Raw genomic sequence first — 18,815 nt, forward strand, 5'->3', positions numbered from 1 at the left:
TTCCCGCCAGCATTCTCAGCCTGCAGCTACAAGCTGGGTGTAAACTGACATGACAACAGTAAAAGTGCTGTTCTCGGGATCCCTGGGTGGCGCAGCGGTTTGGCGCCTGCCTTTGGCCCAGGGCGCAATCCTGGAGACCCGGGATCGAATCCCACGTCGGGCTCCCGGTGCACGGAGCCTGCTTCTCCCTCTGCCTATGTCTCTGCCTCTCTCTCTCTCTCTGTGTGACTATCATAGATAAATAAAAAAATTTAAAAAAAAAAAAAGTGCTGTTCTCTGGCACTCTCAGGAAAGTCTGCCTTCCTGCGAGTCTCCCGTGCAGGAATAAAACTGATCTTGCTGCCGGGACCCTAGGACTCCAGCCCTCCACCCAAGATTCCAATTTCCAGAGACTCCAACTTGCATTGCTGGAAAGCTTTCTCACATCCCATGCTGCTGGCCTTCCCTGTATGTGATACTGCTCCTGTTGAGCCTTCCTTCCTTTTTCTGGGTGGTGCAACCTCTAGAGGCCCTCCCGCTGTGCAACCTGGGGGGCCATTTGGATGTTGCTTTTGCCTCTTTCCTCAGCACCCTGCCCCTCCAGGACAGTTCCCTCCTCCTCACCCTAAATCACAAAGCTCTTCTCTATCCTGCTCCTTCCAGGAAGCTGGCTGCTCCTCCTCTTCCATTCAGCCAGGCCCTACTTCTCTCTGGATCTCAGTTGGTCAATTTGACTTCAGTCTCATGTTTTTTGTTTTGTTTTGTTTTTCTCCAAAGCTTTTGCCACCAAAACCCAAACAAACAAAAATAAAACCAGATATGTCCTTGGAGGCATCTTTTTGCAATATCATACTGGAAAAATAGCTCATGTATGTGTCTTTAATTTCTTCTCAGGCTATTTTACCTTCTAGCTATTGAGACCTAGAGAGGCAATGGCTGGAGTTAGCAGCAGAGCAAATGAACCCAGTGTACCCCATGAGCCCACAGACTGCAGCCTTGAGCTCTTGGGTGAAACCTGAAGGCATTTTCTGGATGCCTACAGTGGGAGCAGCCTGTGCAAGCATCCAGACCACGTGGGATCAGCCCCTTGGAGCTGTGGACACTGTACCTCACAGCCTTGGTATCTTCATCTGTGAGATGACCCTGCCATCTGGGGAGCAAACTGAGCTACTCTAGAGAATGTGCTTGAGACTCCGTGGGGGTGGGTGGGTGCAGAGCTTGTTCATCTATTCATTTTTTTCATTTGTTTCTCTTCAATCAGCAAGGTGGAAGCACTGACCCTTGGCCAGCCTCCAGAAAGCTTTGCTGTTTGTCTGCCTTGGTAGATATTGTGAACACCCAGAGTCATTTTGGTAGAGACGTTAGATGGAATAAAACCTAATACCTTGGGGGAGAACCCTGAAGAAGGAGCTCCACCAGAGATGTACTTCTACTTGTGCAGCCTGGAAGATGCCATGCTGCCTGGAGTCTGGGCAGGCTCAGAACGGGGAGCTTCGCTGTGATTCCCATGTACTAAGGGGAGACCAATGTGCAGAACTCTGGAGCCTCTCCTCAGCATCACCACCTTAAGGCTGTTGGTGTAATGTAGTAGCTGAGGGAAGGCACCCTTGGGTTCAAACCTTATTCCACCATGGGCTGTCTCCACCACGGGCTGTCCACACGAACCCACACGACTCTTGCATAGCCAAAATCTATGTATTGAGCTCCGCTACCTGCCAGCCAGTGTGTTGCGTGCTGAGATACTGTGGTGAACAAAATATCAGAGTTTCTGTCTTCACAGACCCCACGGACATGAGTGACTGCTCTAAGCCTCCATGTTCTCATTTGTAAAATGGGAATAATAATACCTGTCTCATAAGTTTGTTATAAAATATAAAAGAGGTGACAGCTAGGGAGCTGAGAATAGTGCCTGTCACACAGTAGACATCTTTTGACATGATAGCTCTGGCTATTGATTACAACTCTGAACACTACTGTATTTGTTTTCCTGGCATAAGAGACGTACCTGTCAGTATCTAAATGATTTGAACTGTGTTGTGGAAAAAAACTTCTATGTATGGGAATATGCTCACATGTGTTTAAATAAATGTAGGAAAAAATGGCAAAACACAAAATGGTGGGATTGCCTCTGAATTATTTGATTTGTGTAAACAGTTATGCATTCTACTTTAAGCCAAAAGCACTTCAACAAAGTCTTAAAAAACAATATATATGTATGATATATTTTGATATATTTATATATATATGATATATATATATATATGATTTATTTATTTATTTTTAGAGAGAGAGAGCACAAGTGGAGGGGCAGAGGGAGGGGAGAGAGAATCCCAAGCGGACTCCACACTGAGTGCGGAGCCCGTCACGGCGCTCAGTCCTAGGACCCTGAGATCATGACCTGAGCTGAAACCAAGAGTTGAATGCTCAACAGACTGTGCTGCCCAGGCACCCTAAAATATATGTATTTTTAAATAACTAACCAATACCACCATGGGAATTGATCAATCTATTGATGACATGTTCTTTTCCTAGGAATGTGGCCAAGTTTCTCCAAAACACCTCCTCCCCAATGATCCTCCATCCCCCACCCTCACCCCCGGCCCTGGCAGGGCTCCCTGAACCCAGAATAAAGGGCTAATGTTATTGTTAGTCTACTTCCTTCTGCAATCTTCTACCAGGCCAGAGCTACCCAAGCGAACAATAATCATTATCATCTCTAACAATCTGAGATTAACTCTAAGGGAAAAAAATTAAAAAATTGCAAATGCAGGTTATATTATGTGTCTTAATTTTAAAGCTGTGTTGAAACCACAGAGGCCTGTAGCATACTATTATTTATCAGAGGCAACTATTAGGAATGCCACTTTGCATAGTACATATTTGTGTCCTTAAAAATATTCTACATACTGACCTATCTGGTCTCTGAACTCCAGATTGCTCTTTTGCCTGGATATCTTAATTTCACCCAGTCTCCAGACCAAACAAGACAAATGACAAAGAGCTATTTGCTCCTCATGATAGAGTAGCAGGGTGTCCCAGAACAGTTTTATTTGTGGGCGGCCATGTGCAGCCTGCCAGACTTCTTGGCCCGAGGGGAAGGCTGAAGTCACAGTTTGGAGCAGGGCTCAGGCAGTGGGCCAGGCTCTCTCAGGACCACCGGAAGACCTCCTGAGCAGTCTGGGGGATCATAATACGGAGAGAACAGGGTCAGATTGACAAGGTCAGAAGTCTAACAATTATTCAGGCAGGATTTGGCAGTAGATACAGTTGGCATTACCTATTAATTAAATATCATTTCTACCCCAAGTTGGTAAGATCTGGGAAGCATTTGTGATTATAGTAAGAAAGGCAGGTGCTGTTTCCTCTTTTTTGAGTGGTTCCTTATAATGATTAAGTTCTGGCAGGAGTGGGAGTTGGGCATTTTAGAAAAAAATTTTCACTTTGCACATTCAGGAGTGGAGTTCCCATACTTGAGGTCTTCTAGAGACCTACATTCCTCCTTCCTCACCACATGGTCATAAATCAGAGAGTGAGCCCTACTTTAATTCAGAGAGGGGATCCCAGCTGAGCTTGTGTTCTCCAGGTGATAAGGCCTCTAGTTTCCTACCTTTAGATCTAGGCATGATTAATTCTTTTATTCTTCCCTCCCCCACCACTTCCACCACTTCCAGCAGTCAGTGCTGGGGCAAGGCTCTAGGGCCACTGCATGGGCTGCTTGGCCTCTACCCCATCAGCCTGCCCCACAGCCAGCCACCCACCCCTACTCTGAAAGTACCAGGGTGAGGGAAAAGTTAGAGCTTATAAACTCTAGGGAAACCCCTCAACCACCAGAGTTTGGCTTGGTTCCTTATACTATGAAGTATTTATAAGTATTTAAAATTCCCCAGCATTTATGCTTTTTTAATGAAGGCAGGGCATGCAAACTAAGCTCTGCTTTTGAGACTATGACACTTGTATCCCTTAGCACTACTGGGGTAGGTGTGGGAAAAGCTTCCTGTTGCAGCCTTTCTGTGGCACCTCAAAAATGCTCATGCCATCTGCGAGGATGCCTCTCCTAGGCTTTATGACCAGTTCCCTGATGTCATAGCATCACTCACTGTGGGCCATTGGCCAGTGTTACTCAGGTACTATAGTAGCCTCTGTGACCTTCAAGATTGAGAAATGAGTTCCAGGAACCTTCTAATTTGACAGTCTCTAGCCCAAATCTATATACAATAGGGGTTATTTGAGACCAGAGTGAACAGTAGTAGTGAGACCTTGCTCTCAAACCCGAGTTCAGAGAGAACATTGAGCTTGCCTGCTATGTGTTTTGAGCCCTAGCAACCTCCCTCCAGCCGTTGTTAGCTTGGCCTGAATACCAAAGAGTGGTTTTATAATATTGGTGATTTATCACCTCTTTTCCCTATATAAGATCACTCCCAAATGGTTATCATGACTTTGATCTTTTATCCTTCCTCTGTCCTTTATCTTATCAATTGGGGAAAGTCAAAATACTTGCAGCAGCCACACACAACATTTGTGACCAGATGTGAGGCTAAGCATGTCAGACTTTAAGGTTTGAAAGTTTTGATTCCTACACCTGAATATTGGTGTCAGCCCTCACTCTCTGACCTCTCTAGATCAGTGATTCTGATGGTCTGGGAATCATACTTGAGAACCACTTATCTAGATCAACATGACACCACATAGAACCAAATTTAAGTAATGTTTGTTTGGTTCTCTATCTTGTGGTCAGATTTAAAAGGCTAACTGCCCTTTTATATGTTTAATAGCGATTAGGCTGATCAGTATGGATGACTGGCATGGTAAGGATATGTCTGCTGGGGGTGTCAAGATCATTACCTAGGACTTCAGTCAATTCCTGCAAACCATTTAGCTTCATAGTCATCCCTTGCCAGGGGCTGTACTTAAGAGACACACCTTTTACCTGAATAAAACTAGAAATCATAACATATAGGGTGGAAACTCTGATGCCAAGTAGAATTTTGGTAATAGATACAGGTTAGAGACTTTGATCATAGAGAGTCAAATATGTTCTAAAATCCCTTGATCATGTAATTACAGTTCTGAAAAAAATCTACACCAAGTAAATAGCTAAATATACAAAAGAATATTGTGTACAAAGATGTTCACCATGTCATTTCTTAAGCTTTTGAAAAATGAGGAGCAAGCCAAAAGCAAGTTGTAGAGTAAATGTAGGATGTTAATATAGGTAAAATTGAGAATAGCATATATTACAAATCTACCTTTCCAAGTTTTCTGTAAATCTAAACTGTTCTAAATAAAGTTATTAATGTATGGTATATTCAATTTGGTGGACTACAGTGCAACAACTAGAAATGACATTTGTGAAGAGTTTATAATAATATAGAAAATTATTAAGCCACGTCAAAAAAGAAAGATGTAAAATTATGCAACTTTCTCTTTTAAAAATATTTTATATATTTATTATTTATTTTATATATAGAGAGAGAGTACGTGCACATGCATGCAATGTGAGTGGGAGAGAGTCACCGGGAGAGCGAGAGGGATAAGCAGACTCTGCCCAGTATAAGCCCATAGCAGGGCTCTATCCCACAATGCTGAGACTATGACCCCAGTCAAAACTAAGAGTAGAACAGCCAACTGACTGAGCCATCCAGGTGCCCCAAAATTATGGAATTTTCTTTTTTTAGAAAAAGATTTTATTTTTTATTCATGAGAGACAGACAGAGAGAGACAGGCAGAGGGAGAGGATTAGCCCCTGGGCTGCAGGCAGTACTAAACTGCTGAGCCACCCAGGCTACCCAAAATTATGCAATTTTCATAACAATGTGTGCCAGAAACAGATTCCAGAATGACAGTATGAGGAGCTCCATGGATCCTCTCTCCTAGCAAAACAACCATTAATAAGTAAAGATTATAAAAAAAAAAATTTGAAGACTCTGGAAGTTGTCTAAAAGGCATACAGCAAACAAAGAAACATTTATTCAAGAAAACATACAAAATCACATTAAGAATAGTTACTCTGTGGCATTTGAGCCATGACATGCTTCGTCTTCCTGTCTCCCAACCAACCCCTCAGCTCAGTGTGACAAAAGGTCCACTCTGGGCGGGTACAGTGAAGAACATTTACCCAGTCAAGGGCTATTGCATCTCCCAGGAGGGGCAGACTGCAGCATTTCTCATCCTCCTCCACCTCTCCCAGCTGTCTGTTACAGAAGCTCTAATCCAGGCCAGAGCAACTGAAGGATCTTGAGTTCTCTTTCTCCACACAGCCTACACTTAGAGGTGGAAGCTCTAGCTTAGGTATGGGTAAAGACAAGACAAAGAGAAAATCTTGAAATCAGCAACAGAAAACTATTCATGTTTAAAGGAACCCCCATGAAATTAATAATTAACTTCTTATCAGACCATGAAGTCCAAGAGGTGGTGGGATGATGCAATCAAAGTGCTCAAAGAAAAATGCCTGTCAACCCAGAATCTGACATCCAGTAAAACTATCTTTCAACAATGAACGTGAAATATATTTACAGATAAACAAAAATCAAAAGGATTTATTGCTACCAGATCTGTGTCTTATGAGAAATACTAAAGAAATTTCTGCAAGGCTGAAAACAAATGACCCCAAGTAGTAGTTCAAATCTACACAAAAAATGAAAGAACACCAATAAAGGTGATTATGGAATTATAAAAGACAGTATAAATGCATATTTTTCTTTTTTATTCTCTTAATTTATTTGAAGAGCAATTGTATAAAACTATACACATACATGCATATACTTGTATTCTTGGGTTGATATCACATAAAAATGTAACATATTTGACAATAACAGCACAAAGGAGGCAAGTGGGAGCAAAGCTGTATAAGAATAAGAAACAACACCAGATGGTATCTTGAATGCACAAGGAACAAATGAAGAGAATCAGAAATGGCAAGTAAGAAGGTTCATATAACAAGCTCTATAAATACTTGTTCATATTTCCTCTCTCATCTTCTTTAACAAACATAACTATGTAACATAATAATTATAGAAATGTATTGTTGGGTTTGTAATGTATATAGATGTAATGTGCATATCAATAATAGTATAAAATGTAGAAGATGGAATACAGCTATATAGGAGTCATGTTTTTATTTCTTACTAAGATAAGTTACTATAAATCTGAAGTAGATTCTAATAAGTTAAGATGTATATGGGAAACCATAGAACAACCATTAGAAAATAACAGAATTATATATAGTCAAAGAATCATTAAAAGGAATTTAAATGTTACACCACAAAATGTTAAATTAATGCAAAAGAAAAGAGAGAGGAGGACAGAAGAACAAAAACGACAGGAGACTTATAGAGAACAAAAAGTAAAATGGCAGATGTAAACTCAGCTATAGCAGTAATAACATTAAACATAAATGGATTAAATAATTCTGTCAAGAAGCAGAGATTGGGGCAGCCCGGGTGGCTCAGCAGTTTAGCATCTAAGGGCGTGATACTGGAGACCTGGTATCAAGTCCCACATCGGACTTCCTGCATGGAGCCTGCTTCTCCCTCTGCCTGTGTCTCTGCCTCTCTCCCTCTGGTCCCTCATGAATAAATAAATAAAATCTTAAAAAAAAAAAAGAAGAGGCAGATTGTCATACTGGATAAAAAAAGAACTGACTCTGTTCTGTCTATAGGACACACACTTTTTAAAAAGATTTAATTTATTTATTCACAGAGAGAGAGGCAGAGACACAGGCATAGACAGAGACACAGACTCCCCATAGGGAGCCTGATGTGGGACTCGATCTCAGGACCCTAGGATCACTACCTGAGTTGATGGCAGATGCTTAATCAACCAAGTCACCCAGGTGCCTCAACACACTCCTAGATGAAGAAAAATCACAAGGGAAATAAAAAAATACATTAAAGGGTACCTGGATGGCTCAGTCAGTGAAGTGTGCCACTTTTGGTCTTGGGGGTCATGAGTTTGAGTCCCAGGTTGGGTGTAGAGATTACTTACAGATAAAATCTTAAAGAAAAAAAAAGAAAGAAAGTACATTGAAAGGGATGAAAATAAAGAGATAACATACTTAAACTTGTGGATTGCACCTAAAGCAGTGCTCAGAGCTAAACCAACAGTTGTAAATACCTATATTTAAAAAGAAGAATGATCTCAAATCCATAACCCAACCTTCTATCTTAAGACACTGGAAGAAGAAAAATAAATGAAGCTAAAAGTAAATAGGAGGAAGGAAATAATAAAGATGAGAGTGGAGATTCATGAAATTGAAAATAGAAAAATGATACAGAAAATCAACAAAACCAAAAGATGATTCTTTAAAAAGATCAACAAAGTTGGTCAGCCTCTAGTGAGGGTGACTGGAGGTGGGGGGGTCTCAAATTACTAAAATCAGGAACAAAAAGGGGAACATTTCTAGTTACCTTAGACAAATAAAAAGGGTAATAGAAGAATAAAGGATTATATATGATCAACTATATACTAACAAATTAGATAACTTAGATGAAATAGATGAATTTCTGGAAAATCACAAACACCATAATTACTCAAGAAGAACTAGAAAATCTGAATAGACCTATAACAAATTAAGAAATGAAATTAGTGGGGCACATGACTGGTTCAGTTGCTTAAGCATTAGACTCTTGATTTTGGCCTAGGTTGTGATCTCAGTGTTGTGAGATTGAGCCCTGCATCCAGCTCCACACTTGGTATGGAGTTTGCTTGTGATTCTCTTTCTCCCTCTCCATCTACTCCTCCTCCTGCTTGTGCTCTCTCTCATGAAAGAAAGAAAGAAAGCATGAAATTAGTAATTTAATAACTTTTCATAGAGAAAAGCCCAGGGTCAGATGATTTCACTTCTAAATTCTATCAAACATTTAAAGAACAATTAATATCAATTATTCACAAACATTTCCAAAACATAGGAGACAAGGGAGCACTTAAAAATTTATTCTATGAAGTCAGTATTAACCTTACCTCAAACCAGGTAAAAACCATGCAAGTAAAGAACATTATTGATTGGCCTCTATCTCTCATGAATATAGACTCAGAAATTCTTAAACATAAACTAAAAACTAAAATCCAGGAACACATAAAAGTGGTTACACATCATGACCAACTAGGATTTGTCCCAGGAATGAGAAATTGGTTTAACATCCAAACATCAATCATTGTAATATTCTACAATAAAAATAACAATATCTACCTACAGTCATCTTAATTGACACAGAATAAGTATTTGAAAAAAATTTAACAGGAGCACCTGGGTGGTTCAGTCAGTTTGGTGTCTGAGTCTTGATTTTGGCTCAGGCCATGATATCAAGGTCCTGGGATCAAGCCTCATGTGGAGGAGGTGTGGAGCACTCAGTGTGGAGTCTGACTCTCTCTCCCTCTCCCTCTACCCCTCCCTTCCTCACAGTTTCTCTCTCTCTTCTCTCTCTGTCTCTCTCTCAAATAAATACATCAATCTTAAAAAATTTTAACACCTCTTCATGGTAAAAACACTTCACAAACAAGGAATAAAAGGGTATTTGCTTAACCTGATTAAGTGCTAACAGTTTGAAAGCTTTCACCTTAAGATTAGGAACAAGACAAGGATGTTTGCTCTCACCACTGATATTCAGCATAGTACTGGAGGTTCCAGCCAAGGCAATTAGTCAAGAAAAAGAAATAAAATACATCCAGGTTGAAAAGAAGGAAGCAAAATGACCTCTCCTTGCATGGTACAAGATCATACACAAAGTATCAATTATATTCTGTACAGTAGCAATGAACAATTCAAAAATAAAATTAAGAAAATAATTACAATGGGGCACCTGGTTGAGCATCTATCTGCCTTTGGCTCAGGTCATGATCCCGGGATCCAGGAATTGAGTCCTGCATCATGCTCTCAGTAGGGAGCCTGCTTCTCCCTCTCCCTGTGTCTCTGCCTCTTTCCCTGTGTCTCTCATGAATAAATAAGTAAAATCTTAAAAAAAAAAAAAAGAATTCCACTTATATGAGCATCAAAAAGAATAAAATACTTAGGAATAGCTTTCAAAAATAAATGCAAGACTTGTATATTGAAACTATAAAACATCAATGAAAAAATTAAAGAAGACATACATGGAAAGACACCCATGTTCATGGACTGAAAGACAATGTAGTTAGGATGGCAACACTCCCCAAAATGATCAACAGATTCAAGGCAAAGCTTTCCAAAATCCCAGTTTCATTTTTGTAGAAATTAACAAGTTGTGCCTAAAATTCATTTAGAAATGCAAACAATCTCAAAAAAGAACACATTTGGAGAAGTCACACTTCCTCATTTCAAGACTTACAAAATAGCTACAGTAATCAAGATAATGCAGTATTGGCAGAAGAATAGACTTATAGATCATGGAATAGAATTGAATCCAGAAATTAACTCTGTACTTTTATTGTCAGTTGATTTTGAAAGATGCCAAGATAATTGAGTAAGAATAGTATTTTTGACAATAGTGTTGGGACAACTGGATATCTACATGTAAAAGAATGAAGTGGAATCCCTTCTTCACACATATGCCACAATTAACTCATAGAGGATCATAGATCTAAATGTAAGAACAAAAACTATAAAACTCTTAGAAAACAATAAAAGAGTAAATCTGTGATCTTGCCTAGATTAAGTTTCTTAGATATGGCACCAAAAGCAAGAGCATCAAAAGAAAAAAAAAAAAGATAAATAGGACTTCAAAGTTAAAAACTTCTGTCCTTCAAAGGACACTATCAAAAAAGTGTGAAGACAACCCAAAGATGGGAGAAAATATTTGCAAATCATATATCTTATAAGGAACTTTTATCCAGAACATATACAGAACTCAGACAATTCAATATTGCAAAGATAAGTAACCCAAGGACTTGAAAAGATATTTCTACAAAGAAGATACATGAATGACCAATAGGCACACAAAAAGATACCCAACATCTTTATCCATCAAGGAAATGCAAGTCAAAACCCAAATGAAAGACTACTTCCCATCTACTACCATGGTTATAATAATAATAATAAAAAAAGATAGATAATCACAAGCTTTGGTGAGAATGTGGAAAAAATGCATCCCTCATCTATTGCTAGTGGCAATATAAAAATGTAGATTCTTTGACAACAGTCAGGCAGTTACTCAAAAATTTAGACAGAGCAATATGGATGTGGCTGGTGAACTGGGGTACAGAGTTCCATAGAGTTACCATAAAACCCAGCTGTTCCACTACTAGATATATACCCAAGAAAATTGAAAGCTTATATTCATACAAAAACTTGTCCATGGAAGTTCATAGCAGCATTATTCATAGTAGTCAAAATGTGGAAACAGGGCAGCCCAGGTGGCTCAGCGGTTTAGTGCCACCTTCTGCCCAGGGCATGATCCTGGAGACCTGGGATCGAGTCCCATGTCGGGCTCCCTGCATGGAGCCTGCTTCTCCCTCTGCCTGTGTCTCTGCCTCTCTCTCTCTCTCTCTCTCTCTCTCTCTCTGTGTGTGTCTCTCATGAACAAATAAATTTAAACAAAAATGTGGAAACCACTCAAGTGTTCAACACCTGATATATAAAATGTGGTATATCTGGAATTTCTAGCATGATTGATACTGAGGCTATCTCCATGGGGAAGGCCCTTTCATAAGATGCTGGTGAATACTTCAAAGCTTTTTATTGCCCGTTTTATAGAAAAGAATGAATTTTCTAGAAGATTTCTAGGTTATGTGGGTTTTGGAAAACCACGTTGTACCTCAGTTTCTTCATCTGAAAAGCAAGGAGATTAATATTCCCTACTGCTGGTTTGTAAAAGAATTAAAATGATATAATTTGTAGAAGCATCGGGTTTGTGGTAGGCACATATTAGACCTTCAAAAAATGTTAGTTGTTTGTTTTTCCCAGCAGAACCAGTATTTAAGATCTTTATTGGGCACTGTGTCTAGCAGGGCTCTCTTGGTTGCAAGGGATAGAAATGGGGTAGACTGATGAAGCCCAGAGAGGATTTGTTGGCTCATAAAAGAAGGCAGGGTTGGAATGGAGGATTGTGCAACTGATCTCAGTGATGCCCTGAGTCAGGACTTTAGGGCCTACAGAGGACTCCCCATTTCTTGCCTTTCTGTCTCTTTACATGTTGGCTCCATTATCCTTTACCCCAGTCTCCTCCCCACAGTGGGAAACTCGGTCCCTGGTGCTTCTGGACTCACGTTCTTCCACCGTGGCCCTCTACTGAGAAAAGACCCCTTGCCCTTAGTTGAAAACCTTTGGGAAGGACTCTGATGTCTCAGTTTTTGCCATGCATCTACCTCTAGACCGGGTGTTTGGGGGCTAGGATACTAAGATTGGCAGCTCCCACTAGAACTATAAGGTCAAAGCTAAGAGGGTAACAGCTTTCAAAAAAAAAAAAAAGGGAGAGATTGAGAGAGAGAGAGAGAGATGTGCTAATCTAAGCAAGTGAAACAGAAAGTAGCAAGCACTGGCATTTGCACCCATTAGGTAAATGCTGATGAAGTAGAAATAGTCAAAGTCCATAGGACCTGATTTCAGCCTCCATTCACCATCCTGGCTGGAAGACCTTGTGCAGTGAATAGCTGGTACAACTGTGCATAGTAGCCCTGTGCTCTCACCTCCAATCCTAGTGTCTCATGAGCCAGATCCCAGAGCAGACTCTATGGGCAGAGTTTGTATTTAGGGATGAAACCCTCATCCAAAGCGGGAATACCACCCAGCTACGTAGAGTATCTAAAGGGGATTAGCCAGAGAGAGTGTGAAGCTATACCGTGGAAACTGGCCTAGAGGGACAGAGCTCAAAACACAAGGTGGTTGGTAGATACCCCAAGGACTTGTTAGGTGGGAGGGCCCAGCTCTAGCTGCATTTTAGAGAAACCCTATGACCCAGTGTGGGCAGGGACAGAGCTCTCTATGCTGCAGCTCACTTGAGCCACAACTGGGTCCCCATGGGACTGTGATAATAACTCAGTATCTCTGCCTGATAGCGGCACAAACAGATGTGACAAACAAAACCTCTGTGCCCCAGTTCACCAGCCACATCCATATTGCTCCTCTAAGGAGGGAGGTCTAAGGGAGGAGCACTCCAGTGGCTAGAAGTGGCTCTGGTGGCAGTAGTAGCCATTTCAGCTGTAGCAGCAACAGCACAGGAGCCCCTAGAAATGGTGACAAATTCCCTGAAGTGTCATCTGCCTTCTAAGTGGAACTGCCCCAGGAAAATAAATGGGAAGCTCCCACTGGTTAATTGAACCTCTGGTGCCCATTTGTACGTGTGATTTTGCAAACTCCTCAGTGGCTTGCAAAGGCTGTCCCTAAATTTTTCTTTCAACAGTGCACTTTCCCTTTCTCTTAGATGTGCACAAAAAGAACCAGGCTGCCCGAGAATGCTTTCCAGGTCAGATGGTTGGCTGCTTCTTCCCTGTAGCTAAATAAAGGACCATCTTCAAAGGATGAGAAGGCGAGTCCATCTGGTCTCTCTGATTGCACTGGTCAGGGGAGTTCCAGCCAAGTCCCAAGCTGTAGCTCTGTGGACAGTCAGCTCATACCACCCAGAATCTACATCTGGCTGCCAAATGCACCTTGCTCTGGCCACCCACATACACGAGACCCAATGAGCAACAGCCTCAGCATTCTCCTGGCTGAACAAAGAGGGTGATTGCCACAAGCAGGGCTATTGTTCAGTTGGCATTGGCATCAAAGGCCCAGACCAGCTCCCCTTTGTCTGTCAGCTGCTATTCACAAGGAAAAGAGAAGAAAAGCAAACCAATAGGTTTCTTGGAAAGAATCATCTGTGGACGTGGGACGTTTGCTGTAGTGCTGCGCTAACGTGATTCTAATAACAACTTGAAAAGCTACTTAACATGGAGAGCCTTACCAACACATATTCCAAAATGTCACGGTGCCTGGTTATAATGGGCACGCCGTTTCCCGGATTTAGAACTGTTTAGAGTTGAGTCATCCCTGCCTGCTTACGTGAAACAAGGTCTGGGCCTGGTGTTTGGGAGCAGATTATCACAGGTATGGTAACCTTTTTACCCTACATCAGCATTAAGACCATGTTGTCTTGTCCAGATAATGTACTGCAAGAGACTTTTCCTCAGAAAGCCAGATTTTTGTCTACCTGGCCCTTTGCCCACCTCACGCCACCAATAGCAATGGGCTCTTGACACCTTCACATGTGTCAGCTTCTTTTTTTCCTTCCCTGGTGGGGAAGGGTCACTGGTGGGTGAAGGGTCAGACAGACACAGTTCTTCCTGGCAGGCAGAAGTATTCTTATGTGTGTTTGGGGAGGGGGTAGTTTGTGTCAAAGTCTTTTCTTTATATTGTGAGATATTTCTGACACATTGAAAAAAGAACAGATAATAAAAATAATGATGCATGGTTTGGGCTTAAAAGAATTACAAAAAAAACAAAGTCCTTTGTACCCTTTCTGATTGTTTTCCTTTCTCCCCACCTCCAGGGATCATCACTCCCCCCATGTTGGCCATTCTATGCACTTGGTGGGCTTTTACAATGATCCATACACAGCCCTTGTTTTATGTGTTTTGAAACTTTGTGTAAGTGGCATTAGGTTACAATGCAACTAGTAATTATGCTTTGGACTTGCCCAAGTGGATACAGAGAGTGCTGGTTGATATGCTTTCCCTGTTGTGCAGCGTTCCCCTGTAAGAATATACTTAGACTCACTCATCTATTTTTCAGGTGAGGGACACTTAGGCTGCTCCCAGTTTGTCACTCTTAACAACCACTACTCTAGCGAGCGCTCTTAGGAGTATTTTACTAACATTTTTTTAGGACTGCTGGTGTGTGGTGATAACACAAAGCAGCCGGACTTTTAGTAAGTTTCATATTGTTTTTCAATTTCTAAGAGACAATGCACTCCTTATCGATGTACCCAGTGTGGATCCCACCCACCAACACTCTTTATTCTCCACTGATCTCTTGGGCCATCTTTCCATCTACTTCCTGACCTGTGCCTGATCTCTTCAGCGTCTGTTTCCTGAAGTCAGCTTGTCTGCCATCTCTGATTCCTTGTACCAAGTCTCCCTCCCACTGGACTCTGGCTTCCCTTGCCCCTCTGATTATACAATTTCCAGCTATTTTAGGTGGAAGTCTCTCATGGTCTTGCCCCAGATCCTGTTCCTTGGCTTAGATGCTCTTGGCAAGCATCCCTGCTGAATTCCTCAGGACCTAAGAATAGAGATAAGAAGGGGAGATGTATAGTTTTCTCTGAATCCCTAATACTCCTCACAGGGATTGGTGCAGAGAAAATGCTCAGTGATTGAATGACTTAACTGAATAAAAGGAAAGGGTAAAATGGAATTTGATAGATGTGGTATAGGTTGGGGTTACATACGATCCTTCTAACAGTACAAGTAGATTGACTCTCAATGGATAGAGAAACTTCTATGGAAACACTATGGCACATAGCCAAGTTATTTAAGAGAGCATAATAAATCTGATGTTTCCTTTCACCTGACTGCATTCCTGAAGAATATTCAATGTTCAACACCCACACATACATACACACTCAGGCATACACACCAACACTTCCATTTCCTGAAAAGATTCAGTGATAATCTATTTTAGGCACTGCTAAGCAATTTCAATAGAAGACTACCAAGTTGTCTTTTGAAGTAAGCTGTTATTGAAGTATTACAAGCATAGAGTGCACAAATCATGAGTGTGAGTCAAGTGAATAGTCGCAAACTAAATTCACTTGGTAGTCACATCCCGGAACATACCATCTCCCAGAGCCCCATTTGTGCTTCATCTCTATCATTCTATCGTGAATACATGATCTCCCTAAAGGAAACCATTATTCTGATTTCTAACACTGGATTAGTCTTGCCTGATTTTGAACTTTACGCAAATAGAATCATACGGTACACACTCTTTGGTATCTGACTACTTCCACAGAACAATTAGTTTGTGAGGTGCATCCAACTCATTGTGTGTCATGTAATTCATTCATTTTCATTGCTATGTAGTATTCCATAGTAAGAATATGTCACAATTTGTTCATTTTACTGTTGATGGGCATTTGGGTCACTTTTAGTTTTTAACCGTAATAAATAGTGTTCCAATAAACATTCGTGTCCATGTTTTTGTGGTGCCCATGTGCACACATTTCTTTTGGGCAAAACTGAGTAGTAGAATTGTGGGTACATTAATTATGCATATGCTTATCTTTCATATTGCCAAGCAGGACATGTACCATTTTATGCTTGTATCAGCAGTGTGTGATAGCTCTAGCTGTTCCTTGCCGGCACTGGTATTTTCTGTCTGGGGCATATAGTAAAAACTCTGTGCCCTGTCTTCTGAGTTGTAGTTCTTTAGAAATCCCAAATCTTATTTTTCTTTCTGATTCTACCTTTTTCCTGATCTTTCTGTTTCTTTCTCTGATTCCTTTTCTTTTGCCTACTCTTTACCTTTAACCTTTTCCCTCAGATTCTATCTTCTTCCTTTTTGATTTATTATTCTACCTATCCTAGACCATTCATTCATTTATTTGTTCAGTAGATAGTGAGTCTCTACTATACACTAGGGACTGTGCTAGCCAATGAGCAAAATAGCCATGGTCCCTGCTCTGCTCTTAACTCTATGGGAATGGAAGCATTCAACAGGTAAATCTCATGCATGACTTAATAATCACATATAACAATCACTGATATGAAGGAAAAGAAACAGGTGCCATGAGAGTAACTTGGGGACTTAATTTGGATTGGATAGTTCAGGAAAAGCCCCTTTGAGGAATCTCAGGTAGAAAGCTGAGTAGAAGGCAAAGGAACAAGTGTTGGGAAGATAAAGGATCAACATGTGTGAAGTCTCAGAGGAAGAAAGTGAGTGGAGCATTCAGAGACCATGGGAAGGCCAGTATTGGAGCTTGAGGAGCAAAGTAGCTTGCTGTAAGTCCAAAGAGGGAGGCAGAAGACAGAACTTGTAGAGCCTTGGAGGTCATATCAAGCATTTTGTATCTTATGGCAAGTGTAGTGGGAAACCATTGAAAGGATATAAAGTAAGATGTCTGAGAGATCTGATGGGTTTTGTCAGATTTCTCAGCCTGCTGTGTGGGGATAGGATTGGAAAGATGAAAGAGTGGAAGCAGGAGGACCAATTGGAAGATTATTGCAGCAATTCAGAGAAGAGATAATGATGGCTAGTAGTTGGACAGTAGAGTGGAGATGGAGAGAAGTGGACACAGGGGAGAGAAAATTGGGGAGGGGACAGAGCAGTATGGACAAGATCTAGTTTCCCACTGGAGGAAGTAGACAAGAGGGATGAGTTGATATAGTTGTTTCCCAGATTTGTGACCTGAGCAATTGAATGAATGGAGGAGCCATTCTCCTGGTTGAGGGAGACTGGAGGTGATGCAGATTTGAATATGAGGGGGTGGAGAATCACAAGTTTTAAGTATGTAACATTTTGTTTTGCCACTGAGACACACAGGTGGACATGCTTTATGGACAGTTTGGCGCTGAGAGATTTCATTCTCAACAATTTGCACTCTCCACTCATGGAAGATGAGGTATCCCATTGCTTCAAGGGAGGGCAGACATAGTTGGAAAAAAAAAAGATGTTAAGTATTAGCTTCGGTTTTAAAATATATTACCTAATAGAATAAAAAGAAAAGCTATTGGAAATCCTGCCATTTTTTACAATATTGATGGACCTTGAGGGTTTAGGCTAAGTGAAATAAGTCAGGCCAGAAGACAAATACTGTATGATCTCGCTTATATGCAGAACCTGAAAACAACAACAAACTCAGAGACCTAAAGGATAAATTGGTGGTTGCCAAAGGTGGGAGTTGAGAGGTGGGCAAAATGGGTGAAAGTGGTCCAAAGGTACAAACTGCTAGTTATGAGAATGAGTAAACCCCAGTAAAGCTTTAACGTACAGTAAAGCAACAATAGGTAACAATACTGCATTGTGTATTTGAAAGTTGCCAAGAGGTTCAATCTTAAACGTTTACATCATAAGAAAAAATAAAACTACGCGTGGAGATAGGTGTTAACTAAATTTACTGTCGTGATCATTTCACAGTATATACATATGTCAAATCATTATATTGGACACCTAAAACCAATGCAATGTTATATGTCAATTATATCTCAATTGAAAAATAAGAATTTAAAAAGCTAAGCAAATTTAGAAAATCTATTACCTAATAGCAACAATCGTGCCTTGGATAAACCTCATTGGCTATGATATTGCCACTGTGCAAAGCTGTATATTACCTAATAAAAATAGGAAAAGCAAATCCTTTCCATTCACAAGGGACAGATTTTGTGGAGAGAAGAAAGGATTTATGATTTCTAAGGAGGTAAAACCTGGAGAACTAAACAGAGGGTTTTCATTTTAAGCCCCATAGGAAAGAGGATGAAAGGCAATGTCAAGGCGGCTTCCCATCATACATACAGCAAGGCAATAGGCTCTTCCAGGCAGAAGGAGAAGAGAGTGAGAAGGTTTAGATGTGTATGGAACCAGCAGGGAGTAAGAGAGATAGAAAAAATATCTGTGGATGTGACATCACAGAAACCAGTGGAGAGAAAGTATTTTAAGAAGGAGTGAGTAATCCACCTTATAAAATGCTGCTAAGAAATCAGGGAAGAAGAGAACTGTAGAGTCTCTATTATCAGCTTTAGCAAGATGGAGGTCGCTTATGGTCTTCACAAGGGAAGCCTTGGGGCTGAGGGAGGAGCAGGGGAGAGGAGTGGACTGCTGAGTACTAAAGAGGATGAGGACATAGAGGCATCTTTGGTAGCGGGACCACTCTTTGTAGAAACTTGGATGTGTAGGGGGATGGAAGAGAGCATTATGTAGAGGAGGATTTGAGATCAAGAAAAGAAGGCTTTCC

The 18,815-nt window shown here is 40.8% G+C and overlaps 1 pseudogene; it reads right to left on the reverse strand.

Moving 5' to 3' along the window:
• Positions 1-18,067: 18,067 nt before the first annotated feature.
• LOC119872440 lies at positions 18,068-18,186 on the reverse strand (annotated as a pseudogene).
• Between the last annotated feature and the right edge of the window lie 629 nt (positions 18,187-18,815).

Source organism: Canis lupus, chromosome 6 (genome assembly GCF_011100685.1).
Source record: "Canis lupus familiaris isolate Mischka breed German Shepherd chromosome 6, alternate assembly UU_Cfam_GSD_1.0, whole genome shotgun sequence".
Taxonomy (NCBI): Eukaryota; Metazoa; Chordata; class Mammalia; order Carnivora; family Canidae; genus Canis; species Canis lupus.